Source organism: Nerophis ophidion, linkage group LG05 (genome assembly GCF_033978795.1).
Source record: "Nerophis ophidion isolate RoL-2023_Sa linkage group LG05, RoL_Noph_v1.0, whole genome shotgun sequence".
Lineage (NCBI taxonomy): Eukaryota > Metazoa > Chordata > Actinopteri > Syngnathiformes > Syngnathidae > Nerophis > Nerophis ophidion.
The window spans coordinates 42,121,831-42,130,477 of NC_084615.1; the positions used below are offsets into that span (position 1 = coordinate 42,121,831).

At 41.8% G+C, this 8,647-nt stretch overlaps 1 pseudogene; it reads left to right on the top strand.

The window, feature by feature from the left end:
- Positions 1 to 4,346: 4,346 nt before the first annotated feature.
- On the top strand, positions 4,347 to 8,404 carry LOC133553687 (uncharacterized protein K02A2.6-like; annotated as a pseudogene).
- Positions 8,405 to 8,647: the final 243 nt, after the last annotated feature.

An 8,647-nucleotide genomic window follows, 5' to 3' on the forward strand; every position in this document is an offset into this window, starting at 1 on the left:
TACTTGATGCACTTTCCAGATCATTTGAGAGGGAGCAGTGCATGGAGCAGAGGAAACCCACCACAAGCCACTAAGGATTTCGGAGGTTATCATCTCCGAATGAGATGTATGCTGCTGAAAGCTTAAACCTCTCCCAACCTATTATGACAACGTTGTGCCGCCATAGTTCTTCGTACTGTACTCTCGTGAGTTGCACCTTTTCGTATCTGGTGCTTCGTGCTTCATGTAGCCCCGTGAAGACCCATCAGCTTTGAAGAGCAAGCCAGCCGGTCAGCCGGCTTGCTAAACCCTAAAAGCGCTTTAAAGTGTTTTTGTCACTGAGGAATGGAAACATTCCATGTTGGATGCGTTAACATTCAAAATAGTGGACTCTTTGTCACACCTGCATGAAATTTGGACTTCAGCCTTTTAGTGCCGTTTTGGAACTGCAGTAGTTGGGCGGATAGACCTCTGATCATAGCTTAATGTCAGTAAAACTACTAACCAAACAGTAGTACTCAATTTACAAGCTTAAGTGGTTCTGTGATTGAGCTCTTAAAGGAGCCAAATGTAATAATTGCATGTCAAGACATCATTAAATGGTCCTTATATGACAAAAGGCATTAATAAATCATGTTATTTTTTAAACCTATACAACTGATAACGGTAGTACAGTCGGAATATGCTTGAGATGGACTCCTGCCATTGTCGTGCGGGTTGCATGGACCATCAAGGAAGAACATTGCTTTGCAGTTTTGACTCTTGTTTGTTTTTCAACAACACAAGCTTTGTCTTTTGGTCGGATCGCTTTTCAGCTGCTCCGTTCCTGCTCGTTCCTCTCTCTCTTTCAGTTGGCCGCGTCTTCGTTGCTGTCTTCGGCTCGCTCTCGTTCGTTTACGCTCGTCACGTTCTGCTGCTGGTTCTCCTAATCCTTCTGCCATTATCCCTCCACCTTCTCCCTCCTGGGCTTACAATAGGCTGCTAAGCATGCTCTACTTATTTTCACCTAGATAACCATTGCTAGCGTTGGTTGTAGTTCCCTTTAGTCTTTGGTTTCTGATAGTAGTGACAACAACTATATGATTGCCATTTGTTGTGATATTGTACACAGGCATGACATACTTATTCCTAAAATAGAAACATTTATGTGTAAAAAGTGTTGGTTACAGATTTGTTATTTAGAAAATGCTTGTCTATTCAGGTCCCATCATCTCAACCCCTAGTAAGAGGCAGTGGAACTTTGAAGTGCCTTGGAGTAGCCCAGTCAATCGAGCTGGATTCGGCAGCATATCTGGCAACCTCAGTCAGGGAGAGAGGAAGGGGTTACAGAATTTTGACCGTGATTGCATTAATATTTCTGGACACGTTTTTCCATCTGGATTCTTTATTTCAAAACACTTGTATCTCAAATCAACATTTCTCATTGAAATTAATAAAATATATTTAATTCTTGATTGGCCCTCCCCCAATACAGCACAATGTTAACACGTAAAATGCCTTTTAAAAACAAACACAAACTTTTAAATACATTTTATATACACATTTTACATTAGAGTGTAGTAATAACAACTGCCAGAGTTTTATAAAGTAATGTATTAAATTACATCAATTACCTTGGAGAGTAGACTTCTACAGTAAATAAAAAAAAAAAAAAAAATATATATATATATATATATATATATATATATATATATATATACATATATATATATACAAGAATGAACTTACTAGGTTAGTTGTCCCCTTAAACAGTGCAAATTAAAAAAAATCTTTTGGAAAATAAATGTCTGAAAAATGTTTATTTTTTTACAAGTTCGATTAAGTAAAGTAATAACAATGTACAGGATTTTACCTTGGAGAGTGGACTTCTACGGTGTCACCTTCAAGCTGCTTTTATGTCACCATCAACAGCTTCTCCATTTTATTATGGATAAATGCCGTTTGGATATTATTTCAACATCATTTGCCACACTCCAACTGTAGATTAACTACGATCAAGTATTGGACGTCGAAATGTGTAAATAAAGTTGTACTTTATATAAGAAAAAAATGGGGATACAAACGCTACAAATAGATCCTTATATATTGTTATCTGTCATGTCATTCTTCACCCGTAGGTTCGTAACGCTCAATCTCAACAACCACAATGCACCTGCTCCCGCTCCTTTTTTAAAATCTGGTTTGTTGCAATGCATTGTGGAACATGACAGTATTTTAGTCAACCCTTTGTTAGGCTATAAAATAGAAAACAAATCAATCCAGTGTAAGTGTTTCTCAAATAATCAATATCAAATACATGCATAAATCATGTCAATTCACTTTTAATCCTTTTTAGCTGTAAACAATAATAGATGCATTTATCAGCAATTAAATCTAGCATGCAAATTATGAATGATCATCACACATGAACTATACAACCTATAAGTTACAACACCAACAGCTTTGTCAAGTTTGCGACACGCTTCGTGTTTTTGATTATTTTATGATTTCTTTCTTTATTTCAATGAAAATTATCAACTTCTCAGCACTGAGGTAAGACCAGATGTTCTGGTCAGAAATTAGGAGGTTCACTGTGACATTTGCTTTGCTAACTTAAGGTTGGGATGCTCAATTTTTTGCTTGCAACTTAAAGCACAACATGTAGCTGACAGCTTTTATCTCAAAACACTCTGGGGCACTCTTAAATTCAGGTAACACTGTAGTTATATTATTAGAAAAGGTAACAGAAAAGCTGGTCAGGCAAAAAGCTGCACCTAAATTTCGGTTGCTTTAGCATCAGGTTGATATATGATTGCTAGTATGGTTTTGGTTTCTATTCATAAAAACAACAACCTTTAAAATGCGTAAATTGTGGGGTGTTGAAAAGCCATTACCCATTTCTTAGCTGTATATGACAGGGCCTCCCACCAATGATAAATGCTCTTGGTGGTGTGGCCAACAATAATCTACAGCGGTTGCATTCTGTCCAACAATTTAAAAGAGAGGCTTAAACATAGTTTGTATAAGATCGATTCATACATCCCAATAAGAGTCTAAGTTGTGCCTCCTTTTGATACCTGTTGATCCATCTGCAGGACTCAATAATAACTCATTACGACATAAATCCTCATCTGAGTTTATTGATGATGTACGGTGCTTCCGGAAAGTATTGTTAGCGCTTCTGTTATAGTTACACGGAGGGAGATGACTACTAAACTATAGAATGGAGTGTGTGACCAAAATCAAAGCGTGTGTGGTGTAAGACTATGTGTGTGATTAATTGTTGTGTATTACCCAGTGTTGAGGAGAGAGAGAGTGAGAGAAGCGGCAAGGTCCGGTTCCAGACGAGGATCGAGGATAGGGGCGAGGCTGCGTAGTCCGTGTCCGAACAGGGGTAGAGGAACGAGGGAGCCAATCAGATTCCAGAGGGGAAGGACAGGAGATCAAGATGGGAAAACTCGAGAAAACACTGTGGGAGATCAACAAAGGACATCAGACACGGAAGGCAACGCAGAGAGCAAAAGAGAGCATAAAGCTTGTGTCGGCTTAAGGTACACAATTGAGAACTAAGTTCCCGCTTGGATCCTTGGATCCACTGGTCCTTAATACAGCTCCCTCTCATCGGGACCAGGTGCGCTGATTTGTAATTGTCCGCAGGCTTGCCGGCGCGCTCCGAGGGACGGCAAGCAGAGCGCAAAGATGAGGTCGCATTGGAATGCGCGCTGGCCATGAAAGCTTCCTTTTTTCTACATTTCGTTATGTTACAGCTACGGTTGCTACCAGTATTTTGATACTTTTTAAAATAAAAGGAACCACAAACATTTAAATTTTTGGCTTTATTTAAACAGAACATCTTATGACACACCAAACATAAATGTCTTATTGCATTTAAAGAAGACTTTTGGCATTGAATACAATAGTAACATAATAGACAACATGTCTCTTAGTAGTGATTAAAGGCTTACTGAAATGAGATTTTCTTATTTAAACAGGGATAGCAGGTCCATTCTATGTGTCATACTTGATCATTTCGCGATTGTAATAGATTGGTCTATGTTTGTATGTTGCCATCTCCTGGTCAATGTTGGTCATAGCATACTGGGGTTGCTTTTTGGTTGGCCAACGTTTTACGTTGTTGTTGTACACTTGACGGCAAGTGAGTTAGTCTGTTCTGAAGTCACAGTAAACGAGACGTAACTTCATCACCTCGCCTGTTTATTGCCTCCCATTCAATATATCACAAATGGCGACGAGGATTTAAAAGAAGCCCAGTGCGTGAGGGGATTTTAGAGGAGCGCTGTGCACTGATCGTAGGTAAGGCTGAAGAGTAGCCTACTTTGTGGAGGAACCTGGCACGTGTCGGAGTAGCAGTAGCACCAGATGCTAACATGGCTCTGACAGTGGGTCGCATCGATGATTACAATGATTCAAAGGAGGATTTATATTCATATCTGGAGCGTTTGGAGCAGTGGATGCTGGCTAACGAGATTGAAGGGGACAAGAAGGTGTGTGTTTTCCTTTCTGTTATTGGAGCAGACACTTATAAGCTGCTCAAGAACCTCACGTCTCCGGCATTGCCAAGTACTTTAGGGTATGATGTGCTGAAGAGGGCGCTATGTGGACATTATAAGCCTGCACCTGTTGTGATAGCGGCGCGTTTTCGCTTTCAGATATGTAATCAGAAGGAAGGAGAAGCTGTTTCTGATTACATTGTGGCTTTGAGGCAGTTGTCAGCAACCTGCAATTTTGGACAATATTTGGACGATGCCATGAGAGATCGTTTTGTGAGTGGATTACGTTCTGATGCAGTGCAACGCAGGCTGTTGTCTGAAAGGGACCTGACGTTTCCCCGTGCTTGTGAAATTGCAGTCTCTATGGACCTTGCTTCCAAAAATACAATGGAGTTTTCTGGACACAGTGGACCTCACCAGGTAAATGCCCTGTCAAGTGTTACTCATTTTTCTGAGAAGGGGAGGAAAGGACAGTTCAGATGGTAAAATAATAACAAAGCAAAGGAATACAAAGGAGGCAAAAGAGACACAGGGGGACAGCAAACATGCTACAGATGTGGTGGGAAGCACTCACCACATGACTGCAGATTTAAAAATGAAAAGTGTCATGCTTGCTCCAAAATTGGACACATTGCCCGTGCATGCCGGAAGACTAAAGGCCAATCTTCAACTCAGTATGTTGAAACTGAAGGGAGTGCATCTAGAAGTGGTGATGAGGCAGAACTTTTTGGATTGTACGCAGTTGACTCTACCTCAAACTGGGAAAAAGGTTACACAGTGGATATTGTACTGAGAAACAAGAGCACCACAATGTTACTGGACACGGGTTCAGCAGTGTCAGTAGTTTCTGACAGCTTTTACCAGGCAAACCTCACTCAATTTCCTTTGAAACCAGTTTTCAAGTTAAAGTTGAAATCATATTAGGGCCAAAGGATTGCTGTTCGAGGGTACATCATGTTACCAGTACAGTACGAGGACCAGCAAGTGACACTTCCACTGGTCATTGTACAGGGAAGCAGACCAGCACTGATTGGCCGCAACTGGCTAAAAAAGCTACGGCTGAACTGGAAACATATTTTCACTGTACAAAAGGTGCAGAAAAGGACGCATGGTTACACAGGAGTACAGGAGGTGATAGAGGGACATCAGGCAGTGTTCTAAGAGGGCCAAGGCTGTATCACAGGGTTTAAAGTTAAAATACGCACCAAACCTGATACCACACCAATTTTCTGCAAGGCTCGCCCAGTTCCTTACGCACTAAAGGAAGCTGTAGAGAGAGCTAGAGAGGTTGGAGAGTGAAAAAGTGATTTCAAAGATTGACACTAGCGAGTGGGCAGCTCCAATAGTCACAGTACCTAAGGTTGACAAAACGATCAGGATTTGTGGTGACTACAAGGTTAGTGTTAATCAATGCATTGAAGAGCAGACCTATCCATTACCGAATACTGAAGATCTATTCGCTACATTAGCAGGAGGTACATCTTTCAGCAAACTGGATCTGTCACACGCCTACCAACAACTACAGTTGGATGAAGAGTCAGAAAAGTATCTGACCATATACACACATAAGGGTCTGTACAAGTATCATCGCCTCAGTTATGGAGTTTCGAGTGCTCCTGCAATATTTCAGTCTGTTATGGACCAGATTCTGCAAGGGATGGGCCATGTGACATGTTTTTTGGACGACATTCTCGTTACAGCTTCTTTGGAGGAGGAGCATTTAACAAGACTGGATAATGTTCTCACACGTTTGGAGAAGCATGGCATCAGGGTGAAGCTATCAAAATGTCAGTTTTTCCAGAGCAGTGTCGAGTATTTGGGACATCGCATTGATAAGACTGGGTTACATCCCACAGAAGAAAAGGTGACTGCCATAACCAATGCACCTGAGCCCACAAATGTAACAGAACTGAAGTCTTTCTTGGGTCTTCTGAACTATTACAGCAGATTCCTGCAAAATCCCTGTACTATGCTCAAGCCTCTGCACAACCTACTTAAAAAGGACTCAAAGTGGATTTGGACAGTTGAATGTGCAAAAGCATTTGAAGATGCAAAGCAACTTCTACTGCAGAACAAAGTGCTGGTACACTACAACACCCGCCTGCCACTGCGAATTGCATGTGATGCTTCGCCTTATGGAGTTGGTGCTGTAATTTCACATGTAACAGAAGATGGAGAAGAGCGACCTGTTGCATTTGCCTCAAGGACACTCACTGAACCAGAAAGGAAGTATGCCCAAATGGAAAAGGAGGCACTTGCTATCATTTTTGGAGTAAAGAAATTTCCTAAATACCTTTACGGAAGGAAATTCACACTGATCACTGATCATAAGCCACTGTTGGCCATCCTGGGGCCAAAATCAGCAGTTCCAACGTTGGCAGCATTAAGAATGCAACGCTGGGCACTTATTCTCATGGCCTACAATTATGAGATTGAGTATAAAAAGTCAGCTGATCATGCTAATGCGGATGCTTTGTCACGCCTACCCCGAGTAGGGATGAACAACACAGCAGAGGAGGGAAGTATTTTCTATTTTTCATACTTGGATCAACTTCCTGTGTGTGCAAAAGACATTGAGAGTGCTACTCTTAAAGATCCTGTGCTAAGTAAGGTGTGGAACTACACATTAAATGGCTGGCCAAGTTATGTGGAAGATGTAGCATTGAGGCCTTACTTTGTACGCAGACAGGAGTTGTCAGCAGATCAAGGGCTGCATTCTCTGGGGACAGCGAGTCATCATACCCCCAGGTTATCGACAGAGATTACTGGAGGATCTCCATCATGAACATCCAGGTATTTGCCGTATGAAGGCTCTTGCCCGCAGTTACCTTTGGTGGCCAGGCTGTGATGGTGAAATTCAAGAACTGGTGAACAAGTGCTCAGTCTGCCAAGCAGTACAGAAAATGCCAGCTGTGGCACCATTAGATCCTTGGCGGTGGCCAGAAAGAGTGTGGCAAAGAATTCACATCGATTTTGCAGAGAAAGATAAACAGTATTTTTTGGTTGTCATTGATAGCCATTCAAAGTGGTTAGAGGTTCTTCCCATGTCCTCCACCCCTTCTCACAACACCATTAAAGTGCTGCGCTGTCTGTTTGCATCGTATGGACTGCCAGAAGAGCTAGTTTCAGACAATGGCCCACAGCTGGTGGCAAAAGAGTTTACTCAGTTCCTGGAGAGTAATGGAGTAAAACACACTGCTGTACCGGCCTACCACCTAGCATCAAATGGAGCAGCAGAGAGATCAGTACAAATCTTGAAACGGTCTCTGATGAAGAATGTGCTGGAAGCAGACAGCAAGTCTTCCTTGTCACTTAGTCACAGACTTGCAAATTTCCTTCTCATGTACCGCAGTACACCCCGCACAGTGACGGGACATACTCCAGCCGAGTTATTCCTGAAACGCCAGTTGAGGACTCGTTTCAGTTTGCTCAAGCCGGACCTTGCCAGACGGATCGAAGGAAAACAAGCAGCGCAGAAGCTTTATCATGACAAAAGGGCTCCCCCTATTCGCTTTTTCCTGGAGGGAGAGGTTGTTCGGATCAGAAATTTCAGGGACGGAGTGGAAAAATGGATTAAAGCAAAAATACTGAAAAGACTGGGAACTGTCACTTACCTGATCCAAGCGGGACAGAGACAGCGCACAGTGCATGTGGATCACATGTTACCATGGCGAGAGAACATGGAGAGACTGCCAGTTATCTTGTCTCCACCAGTTGCAGAAAATGGGCCATCAGTACAACTGGAGAGTGCTATGTCAATTCCATCACCAGGACCATCAGTGAGTCAGACACAAACAAGTCTCAACACTGAAGTAGATTCAAGTCCTGCTGAGTTGCCATCATCAGAATTCAGATCACCCACAACAAAAAACCCACCAGTGATCCGCAGGTATCCAGAAAGGGTTCGAGTACCACCAAACAAACTGAATCTCTGACAACAGTATAAAAAGCTGTGTTAAAGGTGTATGAATACTGTTTGTATAATACATATGTTGTTGTTACAAATGAGGGTTAAGTGTTCAGTACTAAAAAAAAAAATATGGCATAAGTAGTTTTTCTAATTGAGCCTGCTGCATTTTTGGTTGGGTTGTTTTTATTTTGAGTAACTTCTAAAATTCTAAAAGGGGAGGAATGTAATAGATTGGTCTGTGTGTATGTTGCCATCTCCTCGTCAATGT